The sequence below is a fragment of the Sciurus vulgaris genome, assembly GCF_902686455.1.
Source record: "Sciurus vulgaris genome assembly, chromosome: 9".
Lineage (NCBI taxonomy): Eukaryota > Metazoa > Chordata > Mammalia > Rodentia > Sciuridae > Sciurus > Sciurus vulgaris.
Window position 1 is genome coordinate 113483530 of NC_136469.1, and position 26177 is coordinate 113509706.

The following is a 26177-nucleotide window of genomic DNA, read 5'->3' on the forward strand; positions in this document are numbered from 1 at the left end:
AGATAAAATCTAAACCCCCCAATCCAGGCTTTCAAATTCTGTTACTCCTGCAGAAATGAACCCAAAATAGGCCTCAAATCTAAGTCTGCTGAGGGATGCTCTTGAGAAATAAGACCTTTGTTTCATCCAATTTCTCTGTATGTAAATGGAAAGGCATGGGGCAGTCTCCAAACTTGAAAGGGTGGAGATGGGATTGCCAAAGAGTATTTAAAAAAAAAATCTAGATGATGCCAAAGATGGCTTCCTCATTACTGGATAATCCTCTTCTGTCATATGATATATCCACAGTTCTGTATCTTTGTGAGTGACTTTACAGGAAGTTATAACTCAGGCTGCAAGCATATTGTAGTAGCTCTAGCTTTATGTCACTAAATGTTCGTGTAGTGACTGGGGGTGTAACTTAGTGGTAAAGCAGATCCTTAGCATGCACAAGACCCTGGGTTCAATCCCCAATGTGCACATGTGGGTAAGCGCGCGCACACACACACAAAGTCAACAGATATGGTTACAGGATGTAAAGATTTCTTACAGGCAAAGGATATGATTTTGAGGGGCGGGGTACTAAAGAGCAAACCCAGGGCGTACTGACATTTGACATTTTTTGTCAGTCATATCACTCTTCCTTTTGAGAAATCACTCTTCCAAACACATCCTACTTCCAATGATGGCAAAACCATTGGCCCATGTAGCCATTCACTTTCACTTATCTATGTCTTTACAACCCAACTCAAATGTCCTTCTTCCTATAAAATTTTCCCAGATGTCCCAAACACAATAAACTGCTTCCTCCTCAATGTCCAAAGCAATTTGCATACATCTCTCTCACTCATTCACAATGCAACTATTTATTGGTGCATATCTTCATTAAAACCATGAGCTCTTGTCCCCTAAAAAAGCAGATGTACACACAGTAATTAGAAAATGTTTCTTACACATTGAAATGTACCTTCCTAGTTGGCTATGTCCTTGTTGGTTGTACTCCCAATCTACAAGAATAGACTCCAGGATTTTGAGAAATTACTCCCCCTCCATAGCCATAGTTCATTGACCATGGTTGGATATCTTTATCCTGATAGCCCCTTCCTAAAAAATGTGAGACTTGGGGCAAAGGCTATTAGTAAAATCAAAATGCAAATGATAAACAAGAAAAAATAGTGCAATTTGTATTGAAGACAAAGGGCTGATTTCTAAAATATATAAACACTTAGAAATCAATGAGGAAAGAACTAGCCAAATACAGTGGTACAGGCCTGTAACCCTAGCTACTCAGGTGGCTGAGACAGGAGAATTACAAGTTTGAAACCAGTCTCAGAAACTTGGTAAGACCCTGTCTCAAAATAAAAAATAAAAGGGCTGGGGGTATAGCTCAATGGTACAGCACCCCTGGATTCAATACCCATTACCACAAAAAGTAAGGAAAAGACCAGCAATTCGATTGGAAAAAACAATGGACAAAACATAAAAGGAATTCTCACAGCAAAAGAAATACAACTTGTTCTTAAGCATATTTTAAATCACGTATCTTCCTGGATATTTTATTGCAGCATGATTTGTAATAGCAAAACATCGGGGAAACCTAAATGTTCATCAGTAGGGAAGCAGTTAAATGCTGTGTTACACCAAAACAACAGAATCCTATAATATAAATGAATGATGGCATTCTCTAAGTGCTGATGCTTCACATCTCCAGGATATATTTTCCATGAAAAATATGTATATGGTAAGGTGCCATAGGTGTAAAAAATACAGTGAGAGATGACTAGATAGATAGATACATAGATACATAGATGGATTTCACCGCATTTACATAAAATACTTCTGGAAAGATGAAACAAACTGTTCCATTGGTTGTCTTTGAGAAAATGAACTGGGTGGCTAAAGGAAAGAGGATGGAGAGATTTTTCACTGCACAGTCTTCCCTTGGTATCCCACGTGGACCTTTGTCCATTCAAGTCCCTTGTACTAAATGATATAATATTTTCATATTGTGTAGGCACATCCTTCTATATCCTTTAAATAATCTCTAGATTACCTGCAAAACCTAGTACAATGGAAATGCTTTGTAAATAGTTGTTAAGTTGTATTCTTTAGAGAATGACAAGGGAAAAATCTGTATGTATTCAATACAGATGTGAACTTTTTTTTTTCTTTTTTTGTACTGGGGATTGAACCCAAGGGTGCACTACATAGAGCTACACCACCAGCCCTTTTAAATTTTTATTTCGATATATAGTCTCACAAAATTGCTGAGGCTGGTCTTGAGCTGCTGCCTCAGCCTCCCAAGTCTCTGGGATTATAGACCAGCACCACCACGCCCAGCAATTTTTCTTTTTTCCTGAATATTTTTGATCTTCAGTTAGTAGAATCTACAGGTATGAAGGGTCAACTGTATTAATTTTGAATCGAATGAATATTTTCTATGTAAAAGCAAATAGCACTTCAGTGAGAATAAAAGATTGGGGATTCGGATTCAAGATGGCGGACTAGAAGGTGGCTGCGTTTCGTGTTGCTCCCGGACGCAGGACTCAAGAAGAGGAGATATTGAGAGACTTGGGACCAACTCAAAGCAGCCGGGTGAGTGTCTCCCATTGGGCAGGCGTCCCAGATGGGGCAGTAGTCCCCCAACGCAGGGAACTTTGTGAAGTAGAGCTGCTGGCGAGACGCCCCTCCCCCCGCTGGAGCAGTGAACGCGGACAACTGGGAGCATTGGAGAGGTGGCTGCTCACCACAGCGCTTGGACTCGGCGCAACCCACCCGGGCTCTGGGAGGCTGCCCAAAGGAGAGGGTGCTCGGTGAGCTGTTTGGACTGAAAGCGACCACCCCTGAACACAGGGGGCTGCCCAGAGGAGAAGGAGAAATACGGGCTCGGCACGTCGCTTGGACTTGGAGCAGCTGCGCCAGGGCTCTGGGCGGCTATCCGGTGGAGCAGCGTGGTGAGTGGTTTGGACCCAGAGCATCCGCTCCTGAACACAGGGGGGTTGTCTGGAGAAGAAGGAGGAGCGCAGCGGGGTGCTTGGGCTCAAAGTGACTGCACCAGGGCTACAGGTGGCAGTCGGGATGAGAAGGTGCACAGTGAGTTCCTGGGACTCGTGGCGAACGCACCAGATCTCTGGGTGACTGCCTGGTGGAGAAGAAGGTGCATGGTGGGTCACTTGGACTTAGAGCGACCGCACGGAACACCAGGTGGCTGCCGGAGGAAAAGGCGTGTGGCGGGTCACTGGGACTCGGAGCGATTGTAAGGGGCTCCAGGTGGCTGCTCAGAGGAGGGGCCGCATAGCCAGGCGAAAAGTGCAGAGCAGGGTCCCAGGGCCTAGGCGGCTTCTTGGTGGAAGAGCTCCACAGACAAACTGAGGGGCAGAGCGAAGGCTCCAGGACTGCAGGCAGCTTCTCTGAGGAGAGGCAGCCTAAGGAGATTCGTCTGCGAAGGGCGAGGCTTCCAGGCCCAGGAGGTAGGTCCAGGTCCCTGGGAACATTGCAGAAGAAGGCTGCCCAGCCCAGGCGGTAGTTGTGAATTGAACGGAACCTCTGGAAGGGAAACCGACCAGCGAGACCTCCCCACCGAGTGAGTCCTCCCTGTCGGGTGAGGTTCTCCCAAAAGGACTGTAAAATCAGAGACACAGGCCCAAACTGGCCTTGCATCAGCCCACATCCTACTTCCCCTTTGGATGACCATTCATCAGCAAGTGAAGGTACCTCTGCCCACTAGCAGGGAATATACCCCACCAGAAGGCCACCACCCCTAGGGAGTCAGCTTCCTTGTGGAGCACCACATTATCAACTTCCTCCAAGACTTCAGGCTACTGAAGGCTAAGAGGGGATATACTAGAAATCTTCAGGGATATTATAAGACAATAGAGGAAATCTGCAATATCACAGCAGTCAACTGATACCTGAACAATATGAGAAAACAAGGAAAGAAAATGCTGCAAACAAATCTAGATGTTACATCAATGAAACCCAACGACAGCATGGCAGAAGAAATGACAAAAAGGGAGTTCAGAATGTACATAATTAAAATGATCAGGGAAGCAAATGACGAGATGCAAGAGCAAATGCAGGCACTGAATGATCCCACCAATCGACAGTTAAAAGAGCAAATACGGGAAGCAAAAGATCATTTCAATAAAGAGTTAGAGATATTGAACAAAAACCAAACAGAAATCCTTGAAATGAAGGAAACAATAAACCAAATTAAGAACTCCATAGAAAGCATAACCAATAGGATAGAACACCTGGAAGACAGAAGATCAGACATTGAAGATAAAATATTTAACCTTGAAAACAAAGTTGAACAAACAGAGAAGATGGTAAGAAATCATGAACAGAATCTACAAGAACTATGGGATATCATGAAAAGGCCAAATTTAAGAATTATTGGGATTGAGGAAGGCTTAGAGAAACAGACAAAGGAATGAACAATCTATTCAATGAAATACTATCAGAAAATTTCCCAAATCTGAAGAATGAAATGGAAGATCAAGTACAAGAGGCTTATAGGACTCCAAATATACAAAATTACAACAGACCCACACCAAGGCACATTATAATGAAAATACCTAACATACAAAATAAAGACAGAATTTTAAAGGCCACAAGAGAGAGGAATCAAATTACATTCAGGGGGAAACCAATACGGATATCAGCAGATTTTTCAATCCAGACCCTAAAAGCTAGAAGGGCCTGGAACAACATTTTTCAAGCCCTGAAAGAAAATGGATGCAAACCAAGAATCTTATACCCAGCAAAACTTACCTTCAAATTTGATGATGAAATAAAATCCTTCCATGATAAACAAAAGCTAAAAGAATTTACAAAAAGAAAGCCAGCATTACAGAACATTCTCAGCAAAATATTCCATGAGGAAGAGATGAAAAACAAAGAAGCAAATCAGCAATGGGAGGAACTATCCTAAAGGAATTGTCAAATAAAGGAAGAACCAAGTCATCTCAAAATAAATAAATAAATAAATAAAATGAACCAAATGACCGGGAATACTAATCATATCTCAATAATAACCCTGAATATTAATGGCCTGAACTCATCAATCAAAAGACATAGACTGGCAGATTGGATCAAAAAGAAAGATCCACAATATGTTGCCTGCAAGAGACTCACCTCGTAGAAAGAGATACCCATAGACTAAAGGTGAAAGGATGGGGAAAAACATACCATGCACATGGACTCAGCAAAAAAGCTGGGGTATCCATCCTCATTTCAGATAATGTGGACTTCAAGTCAAAACTAGTCAGAAGGGATAAAGAAGGACATTACATACTGCTTAAGGGAACCATAAATCAGCAAGACATAACAATCATAAACATCTATGCCCCAAACAGTGGCTCATCCATGTATGTCAAACAAATCTTTCTCAATTTCAGAAACCAAATAGACCATAACACAATAATACTAGGTGATTTTAACACGCCTCTCTCACCACTGGACAGATCTTCCAAACAAAAATTGAACAAAGAAACCATAGATCTCAATAACACAATCAATAATTTAGACTTAACGGACATTTATAGAATATACCATCCAACCAAGAGCGAATACACTTTCTTCTCAGCAGCACATGGATCCTTCTCTAAAATAGACCATATATTATGCCACAAAGCTAATGTAAGCAAATACAAGAAGATAGAGACACTACCTTGTATTCTATCAGATCATAATGGATTGAAATTAGAAATAAATGAAAGAGTAAAAAACAGAAGCTACTCCAACACCTGGAGATTAAACAATATGCTATTACATGATGAATGGATAACACAAGATATTAGGAAGAAAATTAAAAAATTCTTAGAGGTAAATGAGAACAAAGAAACATCATATCAAATCTTTGGAACACTATGAAAGCAGTACTTAGAGGAAAATTTATTTCATGGAGCGCATTCAATAAAAGAAGTAAAAATCAACAAATAAACAACCTAACACTACAGCTCAAAGCCCTAGAAAAAGAAGAACAGACCAACACCAAAAGTAGTAGAAGACAGGAAATAGTTAAACTCAGAGCTGAAATCAACGAAATTGAAACAAAAGAAACTATACAAAAAATTGACAAAATAAATAGTTGGTTCTTTGAAAAAATAAACAAAATTGATAAACCCTTAGCCACTCTAACAAAGAGAAGATGAGAGAAAACCCAAATCACTAAAATTCGGAATGAACAAGGAAATATCACAACAGACACGACTGAAATACAAAACACAATTAGAAGCTATTTTGAAAATCTATATTCCAACAAAATAGAAAATTTCGAAGACATCAACAGGTTTCTAGAGACATATGAATTGCCTAAATTGAACGAGGAGGACACACAATTTAAATAGAACAATTTCAAGTAATGAAGTAGAAGAGGTCATCAAAAGCCTACCAACAAAGAAAAGTCCAGGACCAGATGGGTTCTCAGCCGAGTTCTACAAAACCTTTAAAGAAGAGCTCATTCCAATACTTCTCCAAGTATTCCATGAAATAGAAGAGGAGGGAACCCTCCCAAACTCATTCTATGAAACCAATATTACCCTGATACCCAAGCCAGACAGAGATAAATCGAGGAAAGAAAATTTCAGACCGATATCATTAATGAACATTAACGCAAAAATTCTCAATAAAATTTTAGCAAATCGCATACAAAAATATATTAAAAAGATAGTGCACCACGATCAAGTGGGTTTTATCCCAGGGATGCAAGGTTGGTTCAACATCCGGAAATCAATAAATGTAATTCACCATATCAATAGACTTAAAGTCAAGAATCACATGATTATTTCAATAGATGCAGAAAAAGCATTTGATAAAATACAACACCCCTTCATGCTCAAAACACTAGAAAAAATAGGGATAGTGGGAACATTCCTTAACATTGTAAAGGCCATCTATGCTAAGCCCATGGCTAATATCATTCTAAATGGTGAAAAACTGAAAGCATTCCCCCTAAAAACTGGAACAAGACAGGGATGCCCACTTTCACCACTCCTATTCAATATCGTTCTTGAGACTCTAGCCAGAGCAATTAGACAGACCAAGGAAATTAAAGGAATACGAATAGGAAAAGAAGAACTCAAACTATCCCTATTTGCAGATGATATGATTATATACTTAGAGGAACCAGGAAATTCCACCAGAAAACTTTTAGAACTCATAAGTGAATTCAGTAAAGTAGCAGGTTACAAGATCAATGCTCATAAATCCAATGCATTTTTATACATAAGTGATGAATCCTCAGAAAGAGAAATTATGAAAACTACCCCATTCACAATAGCATCAAAAAAAATAAAATACTTGGGAATCAATCTCACAAAAGAGGTGAAAGACCTCTACAATGAGAACTACAGAACACTAAAGAAAGTAATTAAAGAAAACCTTAGAAGATGGAAAGATCTCCCATGTTCTTGGATAGGCCGAATTCATATTGTCAAAATGGCCATACTACCAAAAGCGCTATACAGATTCAATGCAATTCCAATTAAAATCCCAATGACGTACCTTACAGAAATAGAGCAAACAATCATGAAATTCATCTGGAAGAATAAGAAACCCAGAATAGCTAAAGCAATCCTTCGCAGGAAAAATGAAGCAGGGGGTATCGCAATACCCGAACTTCAACTTTATTACAAAGCAATAGTAACAAAGACGGCATGGTACTGGTACCAAAATAGACAGGTAGATCAATGGTACAGAATAGAGGACACGGACACAAACCCAAATAAATACAACTTTCTAATACTAGACAAAGGCGCCAAAAATATGCAATGGAGAAAAGATAGCCTCTTCAAAAAATGGTGATGGGAGAATTGGAAATCCATATGCAACAGAATGAAACTAAACCCATATCTCTCACCCTGCACAAAACTCAACTCAAAATGGATTAAGGACCTTGGAATCAGACCAGAGACTCTGCAGATTATAGAAGAAAAAGTAGGTCCCGATCTTCAACATGTCGGCCTAGGACCAGACTTCCTTAACAGGACTCCCATAGCACAAGAAATAAAAGCAAGAATCAATAACTGGGATAGATTCAAACTAAAAAGCTTTCTCTCAGCAAAGGAAACTATCAGTAATGTGAAGAAAGAGCCTACAGAGTGGGAGAATATCTTTGCCAATCATACTTCAGATAGAGCGCTAATTTCCAGAATATATAAAGAACTCAAAAAACTCTACACCAACATTACAAATAATCTAATCGACAAATGGGCTAAGGAAATGAACAGACACTTCACAGAAGAAGATGTGCAAGCAATCAACAAACATGAAAAAATGTTCAACATCTCTAGTAATAAGAGAAATGCAAATCAAAACCACCCTAAGATTCCATCTCACCCCAATTAGAATGGCGATTATCAAAAATACAAGCAACAGGTGTTGGCGAGGATGTGGGGAGAAAGGTACACTCATACATTGCTGGTGGGGCTGCAAATTAGTGCAGCCACTCTGGAAAGCAGTGTGGAGATTCCTTAGAAAACTTGGAATGGAACCATCATTTGACCCAGCTATCCCACTCCTTGGTCTATACTCAAAGGACTTAAAATCAGCATACTACAGAGATACAGCCACATCAATGTTCATAGCTGCTCAATTCACAATAGCCAGATTGTGGAACCAACCTAGGTGTCCTTCAATTGATGAGTGGATAAAGAAACTGTGGTATATATATACAATGGAATATTACTCTGCCATAAAGAACGATAAAATTATGGCATTTACAGGCAAATGGATGAATTGGAGACCATCATGCTAAGTGAGATAAGCCAATCTCAAAAAATTAAAGGACGAATGATCTCGCTGATAAGTGGATGATGACACATAAGGGGGAGGGTGGGGGGAGTTAGTATTAGGGTTAGGGTTAGAGGGGGACAAGAATGGAGGAAGAAAGGACTGTTTAGAGGGAAAAGAAGGGTGGGAGGGGTGGGGGGGAAGGGATAAAAATAATAGAATGAATTAAACAACATTATCGTATGTAAATTTATGATTATACAAATGGTATGCCTTTAACCCACGTACAAACAGACAAACAACATGTATCCCATTTGTTTACAATAAATAAAAAAAGGAAAAAAAAAAAAAGAAAATACAATTAAAGCCACACACACAAAAAAAAAGATTGGGGATTCTAGAGAGATTCGGTTTCTTTGCACCATGGAGTCTATGGGCTTAACTCATGAGTTGGGAGCGACCACACTGCACGTGGGACCTGGAGAGCAAAGGAAGCTGTTTTAGAGAGAATGAAGCCAACAAGCAAAAAGATGAAGAGAAAAGACGGGCTCTCAACAAATTGGTTCCAGCCTTTTTTGGGGACAGCTCCCCTTGGTTTCTTCAAAACACTCTTACATTCTTATGATAAACCTCTCCCTCTTTTGGCCTATACTCACTTGACCTATTTTCTGATAGTTGCATCCAAAAGAATCTATTTTGGTAGTTTTCTGTAAATGTTTGTTGAAGTGAAGTGAAAAAATCTTTGTAATGGAGTTATTTGGGTTCTCAAAATTTGATTGTACTTTTAAGAAACAAACAAACAAACAAACAAAACTATCCAGGCCAGATACAGTGGTATTCACCTGTACCCAAACACTCAAGAGACTGAAACAAAAGGATCTCAAGCTTGAACCCAGCCTGGGCAACTTAGTGAAACCCTGTCTTAAAATAAAAAATAAAAAATTGGGAACATAGCTCAGTGGTAGAGCATAACTGGGTTCAATCTGCAGTACCACAAAACAAAACAAAACAAAAAAACTCCAGTTGAGAGAAGCCACATCCAAGGCCACTCTGAAAGACATTCACCTAAGCTAAGGTGGTATATGCTGATGGAAAATATAACCTGGACCTGGGACAAGTAATACATTCCACCTGTTAGACTTTCCTTTTAGTCTCCACCTAAGAACTTAAGACTGATCAAATTAAAGGTTGATGATGACCTGTCTGAAAGAAACTCATGAATTTTGCTAATTAGGATGAAATTTGAGCATTATGGGACATTTTTATTTGTTTGGTTTGGTCTGGTGTGTTTTCAGTAGAAAGGCATTAAGGACAGGGTAAGAGAACAATCCCAGGTAAAGAGACCTTGGCTATCATTGTTTCAGCATATTCAAAAATGAGTTTCCAGATCTAGAACTACTGAACATTATGAGGCTGACTCCCTTCAGAAGGTAGTGTCCGTTTCCCTGTCTATGTTTTCAAACCTACAGATGGTACTATCTTCTTATACTATTTTTATCATTCTTCTCAGTACCAAACAGATAAGAAGTTCTTAGGGAAATTTCTGGAAGGCACAGAATTATATTTACAAAGGAACTCCTAGAGTTAGATATATTTTATATGAGCATGGTATCAAAATGTACACTCCAAGAATTGCAGTATAGAAGCTTCATATATATTCATATATCTTTTATATAAGGCAAATTTAAGCAAGAATGAAATTGTATCTGATATAAAATGTCAGAATAATTGCATTGTGAATACTATAATGTAGAAGAGCACAACCATTGGTGAATAACCTTTTATTAATGACCTAGGAAATTTCCTGAAACAAAAGAAAAATGAGTGTTTAAAATTAAAATAAAAGTTCTTTTGAGTTATGATTACAATTAATAATTACAACAATAATAATAGCTAACACATAGCATCTTTTATATGCCAGGTACAAAACTAAGCACCTTAAGAGCTTAATTTAGGACTGGGGATATATCACGGTGGTAGAACTGTACCTAGCATATGCATAGGCCCTGGGTCCAATTCCTAGTTCTGAAAAAAAAAAAAAGCACAATTTATTTCTATCATTGAAATTCCATTGAAAGATAATGTTCTATAAATACCAGGGCTGTTATTCTCTATTCAACCAATATTTCTTGAAAACTTATTATTAGGAATATAAAAGTATAACACATAGTTCCTATCTTTAAGGAGCTTGGTTGTAATTTATCTAAGAAAAGATATAGAAATATAAGTCATCATTTTATTGTTATTTTTCTAAAAATATAGTAACATATAAGAAAATATATTCCTGTGGTTTATGTTAGAGTCTTGAGGTAGCCCAGTAAATAGCAGCAAGCTTGCTGGGCACAGTAACATATGCCTATAATCCCAGCTACTCAGGAAACTGAGTAGGAGAATCACAAATTCAAGGCCAGTCTGGGCAACTTAGCAAGACAGTTTCTCAAAATAAAAAGGGCTAGTGGTGTAGCTCAGTGGTAGAGAACTTGGCTAGCATGTGCAAGGCTCTGGGTTTGATGCACAGTGACCCTAGACACTGTGCTCACTATGTCTAATGGAGAAGTTGATCCTGGGCAACACACTGGACCAGGTAACTTCAATCCTAATGGAAAAGCATATTTTTCTTTTAGTTGTTGATGGACCTTTAATTAATTTATTTATTTATTTATATGTGGTGCTGAGAATCGAACCCAGTACCTCACACATGCTAGGCAAGTGCTCTACCACAGAGTCATAACCCCAGCCCAAGTAGGCATACTCTTTTTTTTTTTTAATGATGTGATTTATTTTTAATTTATTTTTATTGTAAATAAATGGGATACATGTTGTTTCTGTTTGTACATGGAATAACAACATACCGTTTACATATTCATACATTTACATAGAGTAATGATGTTTGATTCATTCTGTTATTTTTTTCCTTCCCCCCTACCCCTCCCACCTCTCTTTTCCCTCTATACAGTCCCTCCTTCCTCCATTCAAAAACGGCATGGTATTGACATCAAAATAGACAGGTAGATCAATGGTACAGAATAGAGGACATGGACACAAACCCAAATAAATACAATTTTCTCATACTAGACAAAGGGGCCAAAAATATGCAATGGAGAAAAGATAGCCTCTTCAACAAATGGTGCTGGGAAAACTGGAAATCCATATGCAACAGAATGAAACTAAACCCCTATCTCTCACCCTGCACAAAACTCAACTCACAATGGATCAAGGACGTTGAAATCAGATCAGAGACCCTGCATCTTATAGAAGAAAAAGTAGGTCCAAATCTTCACCTGATTGGCTTAGGATCAGACTTCCTTAACAGGACTCCCATAACACAAGAAATAAAAGCAAGAATCAATAACTGGGATAGATTCAAACTAAATAGCTTTCTCTCAGCAAAGGAAACTATCAGCAATGCGAAGAGAGAGCCTACGGAGTGGGAGAATATCTTTGCCACTCATACTTCATATAGAGCACTAATTTCCAGAATACATAAAGAACTCAAAAAACTCTACATGAAGAATACAAATAACCCAATCAACAAATGGGCTAAGGAAATGAACAGACACTTCACAGAAGAAGATCTACAAGCAATCAACAGATATATGAAAAAATGTTCAACATCTTTAGTAATAAGAGAAATGCAAATTAAAACTACACTAAGATTCCATCTCACCCCAATTAGAATGGCGATTATCAAGAATACAAGCAACAATAGGTGTTGGAGAGGATGTGGGGAAAAAGGCACACTCATACATTGCTGGTGGGACTGCAAATTAGTGCAGCCACTCTGGAGAGCAGTGTGGAGATTCCTTAGAAAACTTGGAATGGACCCACCATTTGACCCAGCTATCCCACTCCTTGGCCTATACCCAAAGGACTTAAAATCAGCACACTACAGAGATACAGCCACATCAATATTCATAGCTGCTCAATTCACAATAGCCAGATTGTGGAACCAACCTAGATGTCCTTCAATTGATGAATGGATAAAGAAACTGTGGTATGTATATACAATGGGAATATTACTCAGCTATAAAGAATAATAAAATTATGGCATTTGCAGGCAAATGGATGAAATTGGAGAATATCATGTTAAGTGAGATAAGCCAATCTCAAAAATCCAAAAGATGAATGATCTCACTGATAAACGGATGATGACACATAATGGGGGGTGGGTGGGGTGCAAGAATGGAGGAAGGAGGGACTGTATAGAGGGAAAAGAGAGGTGGGAGGGGTGGGGGGGAAGGAAAAAATAACAGAATGAATCAAACATCATTACTCTATGTAAATGTATGAATATGTAAACGGTATGTTGTTATTCCATGTACAAACAGAAACAACATGTATCCCATTTGTTTACAATAAAAATAAATTAAAATAAAAAAAAAAAAGATTACCCATCTAGGGCTGGGGTTGTAGCTCAGTGGTAGAGTGCTTGCCTAACCTATGTGAGGCACTGGGTTCGATTCTCAGCACCACATATAAATAAATAAAATAAAGGTCCTTTGACGACTACAAAAATATTAAAAGAGAGAGAGAGAGAGAGAGAGATTACCCATCTAGTTGGGCACAGTAGCACTTACCTATGATCCCAGCAACTTGGGAGGCTGAAGAAGGAGAATCACAAGCTCAAGGCCAACCTCAGCAATTTAGCAAGGCCCTAAGCGACTTAGCAAAACCCTGTCTCAAAATAAAAAAATTTTTAAAAGGGCTGGGGATGTAGCTCAAGGGTCAACTGTCCCTGAGTTCAATCCCCAGTACTAAAAAAAAAAAAGAAGAAGAAACTTACCCATCTAGCTCTTTTTTCTCCAGATTCCACTACTAGAAAATTTTCTGATTATAACTAAGCTTCCCATGTAGCTATTCCGACAAAGAAGAGTGTGTCAAGCAACTGATAAAATACACAATCTGCTATCTGATTACATTCTAATTATAAATTAATAAATTAGCATTCTGGTCTATATATTATTCTCATAAGAGACTAGATAACTTAAGAATCCATGGATTCATTTAACTTATTTATTTAACTGACTTGATCATGTTATCAAGCCAGAAAAGTTGAGTTTCAAAATCTGAACCATAACAGCTGAATCTAAGTTACAACAACCCTTCCAGATTGAATGAGCAACAAGATTGTATTAGCTGAAGTTCAATTTTTCCATTCTCTAGGAACAGCACTCCCTGCTGTCCTCACACTGCCTATCATGACCTCAAATCCTCACATTAGCCAAGGGAGTGGGAGAAGAAACATTAAAGCAAAATTTTTCTGCAGCTATTGTTTTCTTCCAGTTCTATTCAATGTCAAGGAATTGAAAATACATGACTTTGGCGTGCAGGCGCGCTCCCGGTCCGCGAGGTGCTCGGCATTCTGCACGCGTCTGGACAGTACATAGGTGGCATTATCCTTTTCTCAATCGCAGACCTCTCGCCCTCTCCTTATTGCCAAAATGTCGCTGTCTAACAAACTGACTCTGGACAAGCTGGACGTGAAGGGAAAGAGGGTCGTTATGAGGGTGGACTTCAATGTTCCTATGAAGAATAACCAGGTAACGAACAACCAGAGGATCAAGGCTGCTGTCCCAAGCATCAAATTCTGTTTGGACAATGGAGCCAAATCAGTTGTCCTTATGAGCCACCTGGGCAGGCCTGATGGTGTTCCCATGCCTGACAAGTACTCCTTAGAACCAGTTGCTGTAGAACTAAAATCTTTACTGGGCAAGGATGTTCTGTTCTTGAAGGACTGTGTGGGTCCAGAAGTAGAGAAAGCTTGTGCCAATCCTGCAGCTGGGTCTGTTATCCTGTTGGAGAACCTTCGCTTTCACGTGGAGGAAGAAGGGAAGGGAAAAGATGCTTCTGGGAACAAGGTGAAAGCCGAGCCAGCCAAAGTAGAAGCTTTCCGAGCTTCACTTTCCAAACTAGGGGATGTCTATGTGAATGATGCTTTTGGCACTGCACACTGAGCCCACAGCTCCATGGTGGGAGTCAATCTTCCACAGAAGGCTGGTGGTTTTTTGATGAAGAAGGAGCTGAACTATTTTGCCAAGGCCTTGGAGAGCCCAGAGCGACCTTTTCCTGGCCATCCTAGGCGGAGCTAAAGTTGCAGATAAAATCCAGCTGATCAATAATATGCTGGACAAAGTCAATGAGATGATTATTGGTGGTGGAATGGCTTTTACCTTCCTTAAGGTGCTCAACAACATGGAGATTGGCACTTCTCTGTTTGATGAAGAGGGATCCAAGATTGTCAAAGACCTTATGTCCAAAGCTGAGAAGAATGGTGTGAAGATTACTTTGCCTGTTGATTTTGTCACTGCTGACAAGTTTGATGAGAATGCCAAGACTGGCCAAGCCACTGTGGCCTCTGGCATACCTGCTGGCTGGATGGGCTTGGACTGCGGTCCTGAGAGCAGCAAGAAGTATGCTGAGGCTGTCAGTCGGGCTAAGCAAATTGTATGGAATGGACCTGTGGGTGTTTTTGAATGGGAAGCTTTTGCCTGGGGAACCAAAGCACTCATGGACGAGGTGGTGAAAGCTACTTCCAGGGGCTGCATCACCATCATAGGTGGTGGAGACACGGCCACTTGCTGTGCCAAATGGAACACAGAGGATAAAGTCAGCCATGTAAGCACTGGTGGTGGTGCTAGTTTGGAGCTCCTGGAAGGTAAAGTCCTTCCCGGGGTGGATGCTCTCAGCAATGTTTAGTACTTTCCTGCCTTTTGGTTCCTGTGCACGGCCCCTAAGTCATCTTAGCATTGGCATTAGCTAAAACCTCCCCCCACATCAAGATTCAGCTAGTGGCCAAGAGATGTAGCACCAGGAACCCTTAAACAGTTGCACAGCATCTCAGCTCATCTTTACTGCACCCTGGATTTGCCTATATTCTTCAAGATACCATTTAAATTTCTTAGTGACTAAGCCATCGTGCATTCTAGAGTGCATCTATTTATATTTTGCCTTTTAAAACAAAGCCAACTGTGTTAGCTTAGTTTTCTTTTTAACGTAGCTTATTTTGATTAGCTTGTCACTGTTCACTACTTGGCATGGAAACAAGATGAAATTCCAGTTTTAGGGAGAAGCAATTGATGATCTATTAAATAATCAATAAAAGTGTCCATTGAAACTGGAAAAAAAAAATACATGACTTTTCTCCATGGCTCATAATTAGGGAAGGATTAGTCATTAGCAGGTAGTTCTATATAAAATAAATCATATCTTTTATAAAAAATTATCTCTTGGAAATTTTCATGAGGGTTTCTTCGTTTTAGTTTTGGTTTTGATGTTTTGTTTGTTTGCTTTATGGTACTGGGGATTGAACCCAGGGACACGCTATGATTGTGCCACACCCCTAAGTCCATTTATTTATTTATTTGAGACAGGGTCTCACTAAGTTGCTGAGGGTCTCACTAAATTGCCCAGGCTGGCCTTGAACTTGCAATCCTCCTGCCTCAGTTACTCCTCCTCCCAAGTCACTGAGATCATCATCATTATCATCAGCATGCTGGGCTTCGTTTTATTTTATTTATTTATTTATTTTTTAATTTTCTTTTTTTTTTTTTTTTTTTTTTGGGTGCTGGGGATCGAACCCAGGGCCTTGTGCTTGCAAGGCAAGCACTCTACTGACTGAGCTATCTCCCCAATGAAGATTGCATCTTCATTTTGATTTTAAACAACTTCCATGGCCAGACAACGTGTCCTCTTGAATGACACAAGAAAGAACTGATGATATAATAAAGATTGAAATGGAACATGTGAGTACATTTATTCTTTCATCAAACATATAGAGAGGGCCACTGCCACTGAAATGCCAGCCAGTTATGGGCCTAACTTGATTGAAAGTTGGAAAGCATTCTCTAGCTGTGTGTCCAGAAGGAGAAGGAAACAGATTCCCATGAACACTTATTAATTTCTGTTTCAACAACTGGGATTATTATTCCCATTTTCAGAAGAAACTGAAGCCCAGAAAAAATAAGTAACTTACTCAAAGTCACATAGCTAGAAATCATATATAATCATAATGTAGTGATTCAAACTCAGGTCTATTCAATAAAGATTTCTTGAGTTCCCCACTCTGTGGTAGGCCCTGTGAATTGCCATAGAGCGTAAAGCCAAGGTCTGCCCTTGAAAAACTCCATCAACTTCTAGCCACCGAGCCAGTAAACCTACCTCCACCACCACTCATGCTTTCCAACAGCCCTAGGTTCAGAGGAAGAGACTTAGCTCCTCCAAAGTCTCCTCCTTTCTTTACACTCTAGATCACACCGCTACCCCCCCTTTTTTTACTTTCTATTTTGAAATAAGTTTACACTTACAGAAAAATCTCAAAAATGGTTCAGAGTTCATGTATACCCTTCACAAAACTTCCTCTATCATTAACAACTTATATAATCACAGTATAATTATCAAAACCAGCACATTAACATTGCTAAAAATACAATTAACTGAACTGTACACCTAGATTTTACCACTTTTTTTCCTAATGCACTTTTTCTGTTCCAGAATCCCACACGACATTTGTTAATGTGTTCCCTTGGTCTCCTCCAATCTATAATCGTTCCTCCAGCCTTCCTTGATTTTTATGACCTTGACACTTTTGATGAGTTTTAATACAGTCCCCAATTTATGATGGCTCAACTTGCAATTTTTCACCTTTAAGATGGTGAGAAAGTGATACACATTCAGAAAAAAATTGAATTTTGAATTTTCAAAATGTGGGGATATGTAGTAGAATACTTTTTTGAAATCCTGGGATGTAGCAGTGGGGCAAAGTTCCCATTCAGCCACATGGTGTTGGGGAGGGGCAGACCACGGACACTCTACAGAGTACCCTATTGCTAAGGTAAGATGTTCAGCAAGTTGGATGAATTACACACATTTTCAACTTGAAGTATTTCCAACTTTAAGTGGTGTATGAGAGTTCTCCAGAGAAACAGAACCAATAGAATATATGTTTACATTTGAATATTGGTGTATTAGGAAATGGAGTCACAACATCAGAGTGAAAATTTCCACAATGACTGCAAGCTGGAGAACTAGATAAGTCAGCAGCACGACTCAGTCCAAAAAACCAAAAGACTCAAAACCAGTAAGGTCGTTAGTGTAGTCCCCAGTTGGAGGCCAAAGGCTCAAGAGCCCCCAGAGGGCTATTGGTGCGAGTTCTAGTCCAAAGGCTGAACAACCTTAGGACTAAGGTTGCCTAAGGACAACAGGCAAAAACACACCCTTAGAAGGAAGAACCCTTCTTCCCCTTTCCAGTTTCATCTGAGCCCTAGCCAACTGGACAGTGCCCACCCACACTGAGGGTCTACCCCATTCATTTGCTGACCCACATGCCAGTCTTCCCTGGAAAAACTCTTACAGACACACCCTGAGGTAATGCTTTAGGTAATGTTTTACCTATTATCTAGGCATTCCTTAATCCAGTCATGTTAACACCCCAAATTAACCATCACAGATGAGCCTATCCAGATGTTATCAGCCTGAGTTCAGGAGCATCTGTAGTCATTTTGCAAAATGTCTCTCAATTTGGTTTCTCTCATATTTTCTCATACTTAGACTTAAATCATGAATTTTTGGCAAAAATACCATAGAAACAATACTGTCTTTTCAACAGATGATATCAAAAGTCAACGTCTTATTTGGTGATATTATATGGTGATCAAAGGGTCAAGCTGGTATTTACCAGTTAGTAAAGTTACTTGTTTTTCTTTTGTGTTGATAAATATCTTGAAGGAGATACCTTGATATTATGCAAGTAAACTTTCCACCACTGATATTTTTTCATTTAAAAATTCTTCAATAATCTTAAGAATATTACTTTATTTGTTGCTAATAACAATAAACTTGAGTTGGATAAAATAGCACACCCATCCATACACTCATTTTTTTTTTCTTTTTCAAAGTGATCTAAAAGATCCTTTCAGGGAATTTCAGAAGAATCTTTTTAAAGAGACAGGAGATCCAAGAAACAGCAGACTTGGAGAATGGTAAGAACAAATTTTCTAAGAAGTCTGTTATCCAAATGTACTTTGGATACTGACTTACAAGGAATATTTTATTTTCCGCTTCTGAATAAGAGCAAAACCAGAGGACGCTGCTACACATGTAAGGAACATTCTCCGTGCTTTCTGAAATGCACTAAGGCAGAAAGCCTTTAAAGTCAAAGAGGAGACAGTCCTTTGCTCACTGCAGGAGACATGCAGATGCCTCCTCTTTACCAGCACAGGCCTCCAGACAGTCGTTGGGCTTCAGTTGACCTGGAGGGGAGTCTAAAACTGAGGACACTTTTCCACAATAGCAGCAAGTTTTTCAATTTCATGCTTTATTGAAAGCAGAATATGAGTCAAAGACAGGTACTGGTAAGCAGGTTATGTCTCTAAAGAATCCCTTTTAGCTGGGCGCAGTGGCAGATGCCTATAATCCCAACAGTTTGGGAGCTAAGGCAAGAAGATTGCAAGTTTGAGGCCACCCTCAGCAACTTAGCAAGGCCCTAAGCAACTTAGTGAGACCCTGTCTTAAAATAAAAAATAAAAAGGGCTGGGGATGTGGCTCAGTATTAAAGCACCTCTGGGTTCAATCCCCAGTACCCCTCCCCCCAAAAATCACTTTTAGTTCAGCACAGAATGGTGTCCCATTTACTATGATACAAATCCTTCATGGATCAGTGCATCCAGTCTGAAACTTGAGCAAGGAAATATAACAGAACTCTATTCCCTCCCACAACTATAATTCTCATATGTAAACATGATTTGTTGTTATTGATATTAACTTGTTGAGTCTTTACTTGCCCCCCTCCCATTATCACCCCCCTCCACTACTGATTTTACCATCCACCACTGAGTCTTCTTTATTTTTTTTTAGTTGTAGTTGGACACAATACCTTTATTTTATTTATTTATTTTAGTATGGTGCTGAGGATTGAACCCAGCGCCTCACATGAGCGAGGCATGTGCTCTACCACTGAGCCACAACCCCAGCCCTCACCATTGAATCTTACCTGTTGTGCTTGCCTAATGAAGATTGCTTGTTTTCCTCATTCATTCATTAATCGGAATTTTCAGTGATAAATAATTGCTGCCTTTCTCCCATTTATTCATTTAATCATATTCATGTCAGGATGGATTAATGGTTATTCTACTTGCTATAGTCCAACACTATCATTATTTTTGTTGTTGTTGTTTCTCAAATTATTCCAGGTTTGACCATTAGGACCTCCTTCAGTTTAGTAGTCCCCGAGTCCTTTCAGCACGACCACTTTCTATCTTAAGCACATTTTTATTTCCTAATGCCATGAGATGTTCCAGGCTCATCCTGTCCCAGTCTTACAATCAATCACTTCTTCAAGGAACACCTGGTTTCATCTATTAAATAATAGAATTGAGTTGGGTGTAGTGGCACATGCCTGTAATCCCTGCTCCTCAGGAGGCTAAGGCAGGAGGATTGCAAGTTCAAGGCCAGTCTTAGCAACCTAGTGAGACTCTGTTTCAAAATAGAAAATAAAAAATAAAATAAAAAGGACTGAGGATGTAGCTCAATAATAGGGTGCCCCTGAATTCAATGCCCAGTAAAAAACAAACAAACAAACAAAAAGTATAAAATTGAAGAATCAAGATAGGAGCACTAGGCACGATCGTTGCTACTGGAGTATCACTGTTCCTAGGCCCTCATAGTGAAAAGAGTTAAATAATTATATGTATGTGTATTAATGCACACATACACACATATTTGTAATTATTTCTATAATTATATATACTTATGTATCGAAAAACATACCACCACACTTGGTTTATTTCTCTTACATTCACTCTTGAACTCATTGCACTCTAATTCCATCTTCATACTCTCCTGAAACCGCCCTTGCTAAAATCACTTCTAGTGGTATAGCACTTGCCTAACATGTGTGAGGCCGTGGGTTCAATCCCCCACCATCACTGCTAAGCTCCGTATTCCTATAATCAGCAGAAAAATTTTACTTTATCTCTCAAAAAATACATATGTTAAACCCTCTCTTTGTATCAGTCAAGGTTCTCCAGAGAAACAGAACTAATCAGAATTATAAGGAGAAAGATTTTTATTTGGGGGAGTGGGAGTAGGCAGGGATTAGTCACATCCCCAGCCCTTTTTGTTTATATTTTATTTTGTAAGTTATTCAGTAAGTTACTTGGGTGACTAAATTCTGAAGTGGGCTTTTCATCTTATTATCTTCCTTCCCAGAAAGATATTTGAGGGAAATTTTAGAGGAAATGGCTTACAAGACTATGGAGGTTGAGAAGTCCCACAACAGGCCAACTGTATGTTGGGGGGACAATGAAAGTCATTAGTGTGGCTCAGTCCAAGTTTTAAAAATATCAGAATCAGGGGCTGGGATTGTGGCTCAGTGGTAGAACACTTGCCTAGCACATGTGAGGCACTGAGCTATCCTCAGCACCACATAAAAAGAAATAAATTAAACAAAGGTATTGTGTTCATTTACAAAAAAAAAAAAAAAAAAAAAATCAGAACCAAGAGCTGGGGGTGGTAGAGCACTTACCTAGCATAAGTAAGACCCTGGTTTCCATCCCAAGCACCAAAAGTAAAAAAATCAGAACCAGGAGAGCCAGTGGTGTAACTCTTAGTCAGAGGCCAAATACGTGCAATCCTGTATGACCTCTGATACAAAGAATCTCAAAGCCAAAGAACCTGAAATTATGATGGCCAAGAGCAGGAGACAGATGTCCCAGCTCCAGAAGAGAGAGTAAATTTGCCTTTCTTCTGCCCTACTGTTCTATCCAGGCCCTGAGCCCATTGAATCGTGCCTGCCAGATCTTCCTCATTGGGTCACTAATTCAATTGCCAATCCCTCTTGAAACACCTCCCAGACATACCCAGAAATGATGCTTCACCAGCTATGTAGAAACCTTTAATTCTGTCAAATTGACACCTAAAATTAACCAGCACTCTCTTTTCATTCTGTGGTTTCCTGCTACTTTTCTGACTGATCCTTTGGATCTTCTTGGAAGATTTTCCCCCTGCCCCGAAGAGATTGAACCCAGGGGTGCTTTACCATTGAGCTACATCCACAGTTCTTTTTTAAATTTTGAGACAGGGTCTCACTAAATTGCTGGGAGTCTTGCTAAATTGCTGAGGCTGGCCTCGAACTTCAGATCATCCTGCCTCATTCTCCCAAGTTGCTGGGATTACAGGTGTGCACCATTGTGCCCAATGCAAATTCCTCTTCTTACCTCTTAAATATTGATTGATTTTTCCTTGATTCATTCTCTCTCTCTCTCTCTCTCTCTCTTTGGTATTGGGATTGAACCCAGGGGTACTCAACCACTTAGCAACATCTCCAGCCATTTTTATATTTTATTGAGAGATAGAATCTCACTAAGTTGCTTGGAACCTTGCTAAATTGCTGAGGCTGGGTTTGAACTCCCGATCCTCCTACCTCAGCCTCCTCAGCAGCTGGGATTATGGGCATGCGCAAACATGCCCAGCTCTTCCCTGATTCTTTCATCAACCTACTTTCTCCATCTGCACTCTCCAACTTCATGAATAATCTCATTGTAGTCAATGACAACTATCACATATGTGAAAATGACTCTAAAATCTAGAAGTATAATTTAGCTTTGTCCAGTGGCACTAGAATCATATATGCAAATTTTTTTAGTTGAACTTCATTGAATACCCTGAAAGAATTTCATGTCAACAAGTTCAATAATGGTAGTTTTATTTAATGTTTTGAGGAAACCTCATTCTATTTTTTATAATGGATGTACTCATTTTCATCCTACTGATAATGTACAAGGATTTCCTATTCTCCACATCCTCTCCAATGTTGTTATCTCTCTCTCTCTCTCTCTCTCTCTCTCTCTCTCTCTCTCTCTCTCTCTCTCTCTCTCTCTCTCTCTCTCTCTCTTCTTTGTAGTAACTGTTCTAAAAGGTGTTAGGGGATACATCACTGAGGCTTTTATTTGCATTTCTCTGATGATTAGGGATATTGAACACTTTCATATGCTTCTTGGTAATTGATATATCTTCCTTTTATATCAGGTCATTTGTTTTTCCTACTATTCAATTGTTTGAGTTTCTTATATATTTTGGATGTTAATTCCTTACCAGATAGGTGGTTTGCAAATATTTTCTCCCATCTCATAAGTAGTCTCTTAACTCTATTGTTTGCTAGGATGTATAGAAACTTTAAGTTTGTCTATTTTAACTTTAAGCATTTGTCTATTTTTGCTTTTGTTGTTTGTGCTTTTGGGTTCATATCCCAAAAAAAAATCACTGTGTGGGCTGTGTGTGCTGGTACACACCTGTAAACCCAGCTACTCTGGAGGTTGAGGCAGAAGGATTGTCCATTCAAGGCCAACCCCAGCAATTTAGCAATACCCTAGCTGGGCATGGTGGTATGTGCCTGTAATCCCAAAGGCTCAGGAGGCTGAGGCAGGAGGATCACAAGTTCAAAGCCAGACTTGTTAAATGAATTTAACAAGACACTAAGGAAATTAGTGAGACCATGTTTCAAAACGAAAAATAGAGAGCTGGGAATATAACTAGTTGGTAGAGTGCTTACCTTGCAAGCACAAGGCCTTGGGTTCAATCCCCAGCACCACGAAAAATAATAATAAAAATAAATGAATAAAAAGGACTGGGGGGCTGGGGAGATGGCTCAGTCGGTAGAGTGCTTACCTTGCAAGCACAAGGCCCTGGATTCAATCCCCAGCACCGCCAAAAAAAAAAAAGGACTGGGGATGTGACTCAGCAATAAAGGACCCCTGGGTTGAATCCCTGGTACCAAAAAGATGGGGGGTGGGGGGGGTTGGGAGTGGTTAGGGGATGTAGTTCAATGGTAGAGCACTTCTGGGTTCAATATCCAGAGGCGTAAAATTAAGAAAATAAAAATTAACTTAAAATTTTAAAAATAAAAAAGGCTGTCAGGCACAAAAAGACAAAAAGACAAATATATAGATGTCACTTATATGTGGAATCTAAAAAACTTAAATTCATAGAATAGTAATATGGTGAGTATGCCATTCCACATGTGTACTTGTTTTAAAATGGTGTACACGATAAATGCATATAATTCTTATGTCATTTAAAAAATGATATTGAATTGTATTAATTTGAAAGTTTTGCCACTTTTTTTAATATTATTACTAACGTTCTGATGTATTTGTCATCATTTTAAGAACTATACCTTTTCCAGTTATTGCTCTATAGTTAAGTCTACCAATAGTTAAAAAAAAAAAAAAAAGTGAGAGCTAAAAATTCATTTTACAAATTTATGGCCAATTCACCTGTAATAACATTCTCTCATATTCCTTTACTTATGATAGTTCTATTGAGATTTTTTTTAATCATATAGGATTCCCTAGATTATTACTAGAATGAGCAGTTAGGGTTTATGTCTTTATTTTGGGGTCTGTCATCTTCCTAATTACATCAAAAATAGTTCTCTTGTGGAAAATCTCAAAACCTTAAGTTAGAATATATGTTCGGTGATATTGACAGTCACTGATAATATGACTTGATTTTTTTAAAAAATATTTTTAGTTGTAGTTGGACACAATACCTTTATTTTATTTATTTATTTTTTTAATGTGGTGCTGAAGATTGAACCCAGTGCCTCACAGATATTAGACAAGTGCTCTATCACTGAGCCACAACCCCAGCTGTGACTTGATCTTTTATAAGATTTTTCTTTCTGAAAAAAATATTTTTTTAAAATAAAAAGGACCAGAAGTGTAGCTCAGTGGTAGAGCACCCCTGGGTTTAATCCCCAGTAACACACACACACACACACACACACACATACACACACACACAGAGCACGAGCCAGATCACTGTCATGGAGCTTTCCCCGTCTTCTTCTAGGAGTTTTGTAGTTTTAGATCTTGCATTTGTCTTATCCATTTTGAGTTGATTTTTGTGTATGGTGTGAGATGAGGGTCTAATTTCATTCTACATGTGGCTATCCAGTTTCAACAATTCAGTTATAACCCATCATCAGAACTGACTGGCTCTCCTTGGGGTTGGACACAGTGGAGTACATCTGTGATCCTAGCTACTCAGGAGGCAGAGGCAGGAGGATTGCAAGTTCAAAGCCAACCTGGGTAATTTAGCAATACTAGGCCATAAATAAAATAAAAACTGAGAGTGTAGTCATTGGTAGAGCACTTGCCTACCATGCACAAGACCTTGAGTTCAATCCCTAGTACTGCTAAAAAGAAAAAGAGAAAAAGAGAAAGAAAGGAAGGAAGGAGGAAGGAAGGAAGGAAGGAAGGAAGGAAGGAAGGAAGGAAGGAAGGAAGGAAGGAAGGAAGGAAGGAAGGAAGAAGAAAAGAACTGATTTGCTTCCATAATTCTATTTTCACACTGTTTTTTTATTTTGTGGTACTGGAGATTAAACCATTGAGGGGCACGTACCAATGAGTTACATCCCCAGTCCTATTTTTTCATTCTGAGACAGGGTCTCCTAAATTGCTGAGGCTGATTTTGAACTTGGGACCCTCCTGCCTCAGCCTCCCAAGTTGCTGGGATTAGAGGTGTGAGCCACCACACCAGTTCAAAAGTTTTTTAAAACTTCCTTTTCTGTTCAGTATTAATATAATATAAATAAATTATATTTATATTATAAAAATAAATCTGATATAAATAAATAATTTTAGATATAAATAAGTTAATCATTTTAGATATGAATAAATTAATCATTTTTCATACTTTTTGTTTACTAATATTTCTGCATGTGACACATACATTGCTCTTGTATCTAAATCACATTTGCCTGGAACGGGGATGTAGCTCAGTGGTAGAACAATTACCTAGCATTCACAAGGCCCTGGGTTTGAGCTTAGCCCTGCAAAAATAAATAAATAAATCATGTTTGCCTAAAATCGATCAGAAATTTTATATAAAACTTTCAAAACAAGAAAACATCCTTCATGGCAATGAACATCTTGCATCCAAACTTCATTTCCTATTTTCTGTAAATCAAAAGTAATTCAGTTGGACATGGTGGCACACACCTGTAATCCCAGTGGCTTGGGAGGCTGAGACAGGAGGATCATGAGTACAAAGCCAGCCTCAGTAACTTAGAGAGGCATTTAGCAACTCAGTGAGATCCTGTCTCTAAATGAAATATAAAGAAGGACTGGGGATATGATTCAGTGGTTATGCACCTCTGGGTTCAATCCCCAGTACCAAATAAACAAAACAAAACAAAAGTAACTCAACATGTTTGTATCCCATCTAGGTTGTATTCCTTTTGATTCAAGAAGTTAGAAATTTATATATTTAGGTGGGGGTGGTGGCACATGCCCACCAGCAGCTACTCCGGAGACTGAGGCTGGAGGATCACAAATTCAAGGCCAGCCTCAGCAATGCAGCAAGACCCTGTCTCAGAATAAAAAATAAATTTAAAGGGCTGGTGATGTAGCTGTGGTAGAGCACCCCTGGGTTCGATTTCAAGTACATTCCCCCTTACAAATACAGAA

General features: G+C 39.1%; 1 long non-coding RNA gene and 1 pseudogene across 2 annotated transcripts in view; both read left to right on the forward strand.

The window, feature by feature from the left end:
• LOC306669065 overlaps positions 1-25747 on the forward strand; it is a 512353-nt gene extending 486606 nt beyond the window's left edge. The window contains exon 3 of the long non-coding RNA XR_013766009.1: positions 25722-25747. This is a non-coding gene — a long non-coding RNA (uncharacterized lncRNA). The remainder of the gene's footprint in view (positions 1-25721) is intronic.
• Positions 14055-15678, forward strand: LOC306669680 (phosphoglycerate kinase 1-like; annotated as a pseudogene). The gene has a single exon. The product of its transcript is annotated as a phosphoglycerate kinase 1-like (transcript).
• Positions 25748-26177: the final 430 nt, after the last annotated feature.